The 10304-nt window shown below is 43.8% G+C and overlaps 1 pseudogene; it reads left to right on the top strand.

The window, feature by feature from the left end:
* The first annotated feature begins 2003 nt into the window (after positions 1-2003).
* On the top strand, positions 2004-9930 carry LOC121162904 (annotated as a pseudogene).
* The last annotated feature ends 374 nt before the right edge of the window (positions 9931-10304 follow it).

Raw genomic sequence — 10304 nt, 5'->3', positions numbered from 1 at the left:
TTGAACTCCAGTGCAGTGAGTGTACCTCCCTCCAAGTTCTGGAGCTCGGCTATAAGCCACACTCATTGAATCCATGTTGGGCACTAGATATGATATTTACTTAGTGTGACCACAGCAGCCTGGTGATGAAGTTAATTTCATAAGTTTCACAAAGCTCTCAGATTGAGGTAACTGGGGTGAAGTAGTGAGTAATGAGATAGTCTTTAATCAAGATTCTTGAATACCTACCAAATCATTGCTGAGTAACCTGTAGATTTTCCTCATCCTTCCCCAAATACCCACACTCTTTCTCAGTGTCTCACTGTCTCCCCTTGCCATGGGACAACCAATGTGCCTATGGCTCTGTGTTCTTGCCTGTGATGGACACTTGGCGTGAAGTGACCCAGAGTTAGAGCTTACATGCTTTCTCTATGTTCAGTTTGCAGCAACATTTGGTGTGTTTTTCTCAAATATCTTCCTATCTATGTGTGCTTCTGTGTAAGAAATGGTGATTGACTCCAAGAATCATTCTGCAGGTGTACAAGTTAAACTAGGTCAACTTAGCCTTTAGGAAAAAAGAGTTAAGTTGGTGAGCCTCCAGCTGGTAGGAAGAGGTTAAAAGATTCCCAGGAACAAGGAATGTGCAATTCAAACAAATAATGTAAATTAGTAGGACCACATGATGGAAAAGGAAATAGTATCTTAATAACTCAGATTTATAATTCTATTAATCAAGTTGAAGCTGATGGGTGGGCTGAATCTCCAGGCCAGATTGATTTTTTCTTCAGGGAATCTTTTACAGAATCTCAAAAACTAATGTGGTTAAGTGTATATAGAACACTACCATTTACCAAAAGCCTATGATGTCATTTCAAATTACAAATATATAAACGTAAGATATTGTGTGAAATGATCATGAAATGGTGCTTCAGTAAAAGCAAAACGCTGTCAATTACAGATTCTATCATCTCTAAGTAGGGACAAGAAAAGAAAATACCTTATTCAAGCAAAGCAAACAAAAAGCCCCATAATTTTAGGTGAAACCAAAACATTTTCAGTGCAACTAAAGGACTTGTTATATTAATATATTACATTCCTATCATACATTAACATAAAGACTTCTATTAACATTCAAATGATGCTGTATGTTTCAGGAAACTAGAGCCAACAACCCATAGTGAGAAAACAGACCGTCTGTTCTCTTAGTCCCATCAAGTGTGAGAGCCATTCTTACATTCCAGGAAGTCATATTTTCAATTAAAACACATGGTGTGCTTGTAAAGTAAATTTAAACCATGGTATATCAAACATAAAAAGGAGCAAACAATGGGGCAGATCGAGGGTAGGAAGGAATATGTTCATCTTCTTAGAATGCTATCTATGAAAATGTGTTATTGGTTTTTTACATTAATCAATGTTTTAACACATGCAGGAAAAGGAAGAGCCATGCAAGAGTAAATGATGACTTGCTAGTTGAGAATTCAGTACAGAAAAGTGAATAAATCAAACCAAGTGAACACCCTGCATGATGTAACCAAGAGTTTGTCAATCAAATGCTGCTGTCTCAAAGTGAATGAGAAGTAGTACAACTGGTCTGATCAAGTGAAGCTTTAAGGTGGGGGATTGCAGCAAGACCAGTGGGAAACAGCCCAGGTGCAGCTGTTTACAGAGGAACTTGTCCTGTGATTTTAGAGTGCCAATGAGTCAGGTGGTTTCAAGTGACCCCAGAGATTGGTGACAACAGAAAGCTTGCTCTTGCCTTTTTGCCCAGGTTTGAAGACATTGAGACTTATCTGGAGAATTAGTGAAGGGTCATGAATGAACCACTTCCTTCAGAGGGGTCCAAAGGCCACTCTGACATGCGCTGGAGCTCTGAGAACCTTCCTCTCAGCCACTCCCTGTGCCAGGGCTATTACAGCACAAAATGGCACCTGCATCTTTCTGTTGCTGCTTCAGGGCCAGACTGTGGTATTGCTCTGAATTCCATGGTCTGATCTTTCTCTCTGATATTGGCTCATGTTTAGGTGGCTGTGGAAGAACTACCAATATGTGTTGGCCTTTTACTTTGCCATCCAGGAGATCAACAAGGATCCCTACCTGCTCCCCAACCTGACCCTGGGATTCCAGTGGTACAATGCCTTTCCCAGTGAACAGTTCACCTTATGGAGCCTCCTGCACTGGTTGACTGGGAACACTGGTACTTTACCTAACTACACCTGCCAGACACAAGGTGTGCAGGTGGCCACCATTGTTGGAACCACTTCAGCATTGTCCACTGAATTTGGAACCCTTTTGGAGCTCTACAAAACCCCACAGGTCAGTGAGTTTTGAATCTGAAGAGAAATGTTTGAATCTTTCTAACACATTTGGAATGAAGGTGGCCCAGTGCACACATCTGACTGTGTTGTGGGAAGAATTCACACATTTACAGGTATATGCAATTATTCCTAGTGCAAGCAGAATGGGAAAAGTGAAAGAGCGGTGAATAATGAGTGTGCCTAGATTCCTGCCAAGTGTCCAATTATGCTACTTCCGTATGCTGGTTACCACTTCTCTTTCATGTTGACACCTGATAGTTTCTCAATGATGTGCCTGACATGCTGAAGTATCCTGTGGAAGGAGAACATTGTCATAAGATTCCAACTAAAACTTGTAGAGCTGGGGATATGTAGTCCTCATATTCTTGTTCCATTTTGGAAAAGATTGGTTGTGAAGGTGTAAAGGCTTGTTTTAAAAGATATATTTATGGGCCACAGTCCCCACCGCTATGTTGGGGCAGAGGCCTCGGCCTTCTCCTGGCCCAGGAGCACCTAAATCCCCTCATGGGTGAGTACCCGTAAGAGATTGCTGGGAGCTGGGGTATATTCCTAGTTCTGCCCTGGCCCCCGCCAGCCAAATGCTGGTGGCAGGACAGGTCGGGTGGATCCGAGTCTTAGGACAAGTGGCAGGCTCAACCCACCCTCAAGGTGGCACCTGTCAGGGGCACTCCTGCCGGACAGAACCCCGTCGGTGTCTCGGCCATATTCCCCGCAGCAAGGCAGAGGCCTTGGCCTTGGGTGGCCAGTGCACCAAGTCGCGCAAGTCTCTGTCTTCTATCTGCCCAGCGGCAAGCTCTGGGGTTCTTATGATATGAAAAAACTGCTACGGGACACCCATAAATAAGACCAGCATTAGTGTAGGTGAGGCACGAATTTCTGGTGATTCCTAGGAACACGGACATGAAACCTTAATGCAAGTGTGGGACTGAGACCTGAAGGTTTGGACTAAGCAAACTTTAGCCCACAAGCATGATGGAACACTGGGTGGAGCTCAGGACATGCCCAGCTAGGTTTTGGCTCCAACTGGTCCACATTAACCACAAAGTTGAGCCATGGTGTCTAAGGCAGGCGTTGCGACAGGTGGAAGGGGCTGCTGTCGGGTCTGGATACACTTGTCATCTCCCTTGGCACAAGTGTGGACTGGAACAGGACATACTGGGCCAGGCCAGACCACAACACCTTCTGGTGCTTTGCAGGACCAGGGTAGATGTGGGACAGATTAGGCTAGGTCTCAACCTCAACTGAAACATATACGAGCTATATGGGGTGTGGATGAGCCATGGCTGGGCTGAAACATCCTACAGCAAGAACCAGAATGGGATGATGGCCAGTTAGGAAAGGCCACTGTTCCTGCTAGGACAGGAGGCGAACTGGCACTTGGACCCACTGGTATGCACGATACCTGGCACTTGGAGGGGTTCTGATGGAAGAGCTCGTGCAACTCCTCTGGCAGGAAACAGACCCTGCAGGTCAGCGCAAGAAACATGGAAGCTAACAGCCAAGAGGTCATGGAAAGTGTCCCACTGGCATGCATTTTACATGGTTCGGGGGCAGACCAGGCTGAATGTGTTCACGTCATCCACTGGTAAATCCGAACGCCAAAACAGAGTATGGGTCGAACCAGGTCCAGTTGTGACAAAAGCAATACACAATTTGGAATGCCAAGGTGAGGTAGCATGAGCCGGATGCTGCCACAGCGCCCAACCAACACACGGGTCTTAGGTTGGGTGGGAAACTGGATGGGGCTTCTTCCTCTACATCCCCCTTTACCTAAGATACATGAATGAAGTTGTATGAAAGTGATGATCTTGACCACTTCCCTTTAGCCCTTGAAGCTTTTTTACCCTAATAAAATATGTAATGATTGTCAAATATAATAAAAATATGTATCTGTTAAAAAAAAGATACATTTATGTGTCTACTTGAAACCCCAAACAAGGGAAAAGTGAGAGCAGGGACTAGGCATGTATAAGAGCAATCAAGGCTCTTTGATCCACTGTTTCAACACCCACAGTCCCATAGCTGGTAGGTCTGATCCAGGCAGAGCCATGAGGCATGTATCACTTGACTTGTCCAATATGGCAGCAAAATCCTAGTTCTTCAGTCATACTTGACTATCTTAATGGACATATTAGCAGGAAAATGGGTCAGAAGCTGATTAGCCTGGATTGGAATGGGTGCTCTGACATGGAATACTAGTAGGGAAATCATCACATTAACTCACAAGCCCATGGCAGTGTTGAGATTATATTGGAGCAATTTGTATCCGTGAGTGCAATGGCAGATTTCCTCAGCCTTTTCAATGACCATACCCATGCATTCAGACATATTTCCGTCCATGTTTATTTGAGGAGAGAGGCAAACAAAGAGCACACATCTTCTGGTTTACACACAAACATGAGAGATGTGTAGAGCCAGGAACTCATTCCAGTGAACACCATGACTCACTTACTGAAGTCACCATTACTGCCTTCCCAGACTTACCTAGCATCTCAGAAAGAAGTCACCATGGACCCCCAACCTGAGTTAGAATCAAGATGTGTGCCTTTCAGACATAGGGTGCCTTGTCATCACAAGGAAATTTGCATGGGAAAATTTCTCTGTCCCCAATCAAATTGGGTTTAATCAGTATATTTGAACAGATACAATAATTTCTATCACTGATCAGTTATCTCCAAATAACAGGAGTTAATACAGTAGAGATTTCTGTCTGAACTATAGTCGATTCCAAGAGTGGCTGCTCTGTTCTATCAATGACAATCCACTAGCAGATGGGAAGCAGAAGGATCATGGTCCCAGCACAGCTCACAGAGAAGAAAGAAGAATAGATGTACTTTCTTTAAAGCTATGAATGTAACTTCTATGTATTGTCTTGAAGCAATGATCACCTGAACCATGGTCTTGTCTGTGACCAGGAGAGTAGGAAGTTTCATCTCTACTGCACACTTCCTCTTCAATAAAAAAAAGTGAATGACTCAAGTCCACCCTGGGATAATTGTTTTCATTCCAGTCTATTTCGCATACTCAAGAATCACATGGGTTGATTTTGATTTTTTTCTTCTTTCAGTTGACCTATGGCCCTTTTGATCCCATGCTAAATGATAAGAAGCAGTTCCCATCCCTCTATCAGATGGCCAGCAGTGACAGCTCTCTGGGCATTGCAATGCTGTCACTGCTGCTGCATTTTGGCTGGACATGGGTGGCGCTCTTTGTGTCTGATGACATGAAAGGAGAGCAGTTCCTGCAGGACATCCAAGCAGAGATGCTGAAGAGAGGAGTCTGTGTGGCCCTGACAGTGAAGCTCCCTGTCACCAAGAGGCTGTATCAAGAGAGTGATCTGACTTTCATGAGCAGGATCCAAGCTTCAACTGCAAATGTGCACATCCTCTATGGTGATGTAAGAGCCCTCATTACTGTGGACATTTCAGTGGAATTCTTTCTAACCATGGGGAAGGTGTGGGTGATGGCATCCAAGTGGGACATCGTTGTGTATGAGACAGACCACATGCTGCACTCTTTGCATGGAGGCTTCTCATTTTCCCCCCACAGGGAGGAGATCCCTGGCTTCAATGATTTTGTCAAGACAGTGGAGCCTTCTCTCTTCCCAGAGGACTTTTACTTCAATAAATTATGGCTCTTGCATCTGGACTGCTCACCAGCAAGGTCATTTTATGGACGCATTGGAAAGTGCTCACCAAATGCATCCTTGGAGTTTCTTCCACCATACATTGACCTGATGACCCTCTCTGACTCCAGCTATTTAGTCTACAATGCTGTGTATGCAGTGGCCCATGTCATTCACACAATGCTTATGGAGAAAATGGAGCTGGGATCTCTGGGAGAAGCAGCCCAGCCAATGATTCTTCCCTGGCAGGTAACCCTCCCTCAGATCAGCTCAGGCACTGACCACTTGATGTACTCAGCTGGTGTTTCTTTGGAATACAACACCATGACACTTCTTATACTTCAAAGTCAGCAGGATCAGGTATAAGGAAGATGGGATCATTCCATGAGTTGCATTTCCATCTGCTGTTGTCTGCTATGGCTGGAGACCCCATTCATTGCATATCTTGTGTATTAACTTTGTAATTAGAAAATTATTTAAAACGTTCTAGTGTAGGATGCAGTGCCACCAAAGATTCAGTGAAATCTGGGGTGAAGTTTAAAAGAAAAAAATTGTCACACCAAAGCCAAGCATTGCTTTATCAAAGTTAAAATATAGAGAGATGTTGGCCAAACATTTTTTCTTTCCTTAAAATTTTTCGGTATCACATTGAAAATTCTAATATTTGTCACTGATTAATCATATGCAGGTATTCTATACATTCACAAATATGAATGTTCCAGGAAACTTGTACTTTCATATTATAAAGCATTGGATTGCAGATAATGTTCTTACTAAGGGGAAGTAGGGTAATGTCATTTATAAGGCAGGCACAGTGGCTCAATACATTACCTGAGTGTCATCCTCATAGATTATACACAGTGCAAACCAATTTCTAAAAATCAGGGAAATGATATTTATCTGGTTGGCTGGTGTATTTCTACCAGTCTAGAGATCCCCAGCTCATTACATTTTGTTGCAAATGTTGACCCAATATGACAGAAGTAATAGACCATGATGAAATGAGATACATTTGTGAGCATAGAAATGAATTGCCTACAGTTTCTTTGAATGATAGAATATGGATTTGAGCTATTAGACCCACTTCCCTGCAAAAGCACACAGGGCATTTCCTACAAATGAGGAACAGGAGTTCAATTCATCTGAACTCAGGAAATGTTTGAGCATCCAGAGGAAAGTCAAGCCCTATCAAGTAAGAGAATCTGGAAAGAAGCCTTGTTCAGCACTTGTGCCCTACCACAACTGACTTGGATACTCTCCTTGTCTCCAATTCTGCCTGTCCTCCAGCTCCACCCAGTTCTGAGGAAACTCCAGTTCAGAAACAGTGCTGGAGATGATGTATCCATGTGTGAACCAAGACGTGGTGTTGCACATTATGATATCCAGAATGTTGTGAATTTTCCTGCTGGATTGAGCTTGCTGGAGAAAATTGGAGAGTTTACCTATACCAGTTCACATGAGCAGGGGCTGCTCATCCATGAAGACCTGATAGAATGGCCTACTGCCTTCAAGGAGGTATGGTTCTTTTTGGATGTATGATACCTCCTGGGAGATCTGAATGGAGCTGTTTGAAAAAAAATTGTGAGGTGAATATTACTAGGTTCTGTTGTTGTAATTGAGAGAGGCTTAAAGAAGCAGCAATGGCCATGATGTGACGCTTACAATGGATGCATAGAAAACATCTCCAAATAGATGAAGAGGATTCAGTTGTGATCTTCACGTTAAAATGAAATGTATGTTGTGAGAGTGAATACACTAACATTTTTTGGAGTGGCTAATAATGCAGCAAATAATGCCCACGGTTTCTCTTTCCCCTGCAGACTCCTCAGTCTGTGTGCAGCCAGAGCTGTGGTCCAGGATTCAGGATCTTGCCACAGGAAGGAAGACCCATCTGCTGCTACACCTGTGTGTTCTGTCCAGAGAGAGAAATGTCCAACCAGACAGGTAAAGTATGTAGAAATTCCAATGCATATAGCTTTACTTTCCTAATCCTTTCTCCATGAAAGGAATACAAAAGTGTTTTACAGGCTGTGTGGGTGTCAAGTGCACCATAGCTTTCATTGCACAGATGCATTTGTTCATGCAACCTATGTGTTTAGATTCATTGTAGCCACTTGTGTATTTATCTGGCATTCCTTAGAGTAATGCCCTCCTCAACAATCATTCAGAATGGTATCAGTTCCTGCCAGAAAAGAGTCCTCATCTGAATGATGCAGGTAGATAAATTGCATTCTAACTAAAACATGTCAGTGTCATAATCACCAGTTTTCCATGAGCATATGGAAACTTGATTACAGCATGTTTTACATCCCAGTTCAGGAACATGTGGAATAGGTTCAGCTTGTGTGAACATCACATTTACATGAGGATGGATCAGAACTGTTTTAATTAATTCCCACACACCTAATGGCACATTGAGCATCTAGTAAAATCTTTTAAAGAACTGATATGCCTTTACTTGAAAAATAGAATTATTTCTCCATCAATAACTTGATGAATATCACAACACACCCAGATTTCCTACCATTACAACATCTATATTCAAATCCCAGTTTTGTTTATTCAGTAAACTAAACCACAGCATCACATAGAAAAATGATCAAAATTTTTCCAAAGGAATGAAGATGCTAAATGAGGATGCACATGTTTTGCAATTTACCATATGAGAACTGAGAGCATTGAATTAACAAGTTGGCCTTAAGCGTTTGGGTCTGCTTACATCTGGGAGAGAAGGTTCTAAAGTTGATGTCCCTAGGCAAGGCACAATGGTGACACAGGACTTGACATGAAGGAGCCTGAAGGGATGGATGTGGTGAAGGCTGGAAGAACCATGTCCAAGGGATCCTCATCAGGTCACAGAATGAGCCTACCTTAGCACATGTCTGTGAAGATCTCTTTGAATATGTTTCTTCCCATCAGCAGATGAGCACTCTGGCTGTCAGAAAGGTAGAAACAGGCTCTATTGTGCCCTAGAACACAACACAACTGATCCGTATTTTAGGCACACTGCAGAGCTGACCCATATTCAAAACAGGGAATGATTCTGAATTTCCAAAATGGATACCCTGACTCTACCTCTTCCTATAGATGCAGAACAGTGTGTTCAGTGCCCAGAGCAGGAGTACCCAAACTTGAACAGGACTCACTGCCTCCCCAAGCTCCTGATATTCCTGACTTTTGAGGATTCTCTGGGGATGGCTCTGGCATTCATGGCTCTGACACTCACTCTCCTCACTGTTATGGTGTTGGGGGTTTTTGTGAAGCACCGAGACACACCCATTGTCAAGGCCAATAACCGCAACCTCAGCTACATCCTGCTCATCTCACTCCTTCTCTGCTTCCTCTGCTCCTTCCTCTTCATTGGCCGTCCCAACACAGCCACCTGCCTCCTAAGACAAATCACATTTGCCCTGGTGTTCACAGTGGCTGTTTCTGCCGTGCTGGCCAAAACCATCACTGTGGTTCTGGCCTTCAAGGCCATGAAGCCTGGAAGGACCATGAGGCGATTGCTGGTGTCAGGAGCCCCAAACGCTGTCATTCCCATCTGCTTCCTCATCCAACTGACTCTCTGTGCCATCTGGCTGGCAACATCTCCTCCCTTTGTGGACACAGATGCACATTCTGAGCATGGACACATCATCCTCTTGTGCAACGAGGGCTCCATCACTGCCTTCTACTGTGTGCTGGGCTTCCTGGGCTCATTGGCCCTGGGCACCTTCACTGTGGCTTTCCTTGCCAGAAAGCTGCCTGACACGTTCAATGAAGCCAAGTTCCTGACGTTCAGCATGCTGGTGTTCTGCAGTGTGTGGGTGACCTTCCTGCCTGTGTACCAGAGCACCAAGGGGAAGGTGATGGTGGCAGTGGAGGTCTTCTCCATCTTGGCCTCTGGTGCAGGTCTCCTGGGCTGCATCTTTGTCCCCAAGTGCTACATCATTCTCCTGCAGCCTGAGAGGAATTGTTTGGAAGGTTTTAAGAAAAGAACATGCTCTAGGAGATTCTAATACATAATTTTTTTCTTGTTCTGCTGTCATATTGTGAGAGGTAGGACCCTGCAATCATTATTATATTTACATGCACACCATAGATATTAATAAGTAAAATCATTTGCTTAAGAGATTGTATATACAGCATTTAGCGCAGCAATCTGAGTTAATGACTTCATCTTTGGTCTCTGGCTCCTTGTCTGTACTTCTGATGCCTTGGGTCCCTGGAAGCAAGTGCTGAAGACTCATGTTTCCTGGTTCTTTTTTGCCCAGGTGAGGTTACAAAGTTTTGCTCCTTATTGGTTTTGGTCACAACCCTGATGAGGCATTGGGATGCATAGATGTGAGGTGTAGAGTAGAAGACATCTCTGTCTCTGTCAGTAGCTTTCTGTTACCTCC

The sequence above is a fragment of the Ochotona curzoniae genome, unplaced genomic scaffold (assembly GCF_017591425.1).
Source record: "Ochotona curzoniae isolate NIBS_2020 unplaced genomic scaffold, NIBS_Ocur_1.0 contig_591, whole genome shotgun sequence".
NCBI lineage: Eukaryota > Metazoa > Chordata > Mammalia > Lagomorpha > Ochotonidae > Ochotona > Ochotona curzoniae.
Note: the sequence above shows the minus strand (reverse complement) of the source record. Positions and strands in the feature narration are given on the sequence as shown.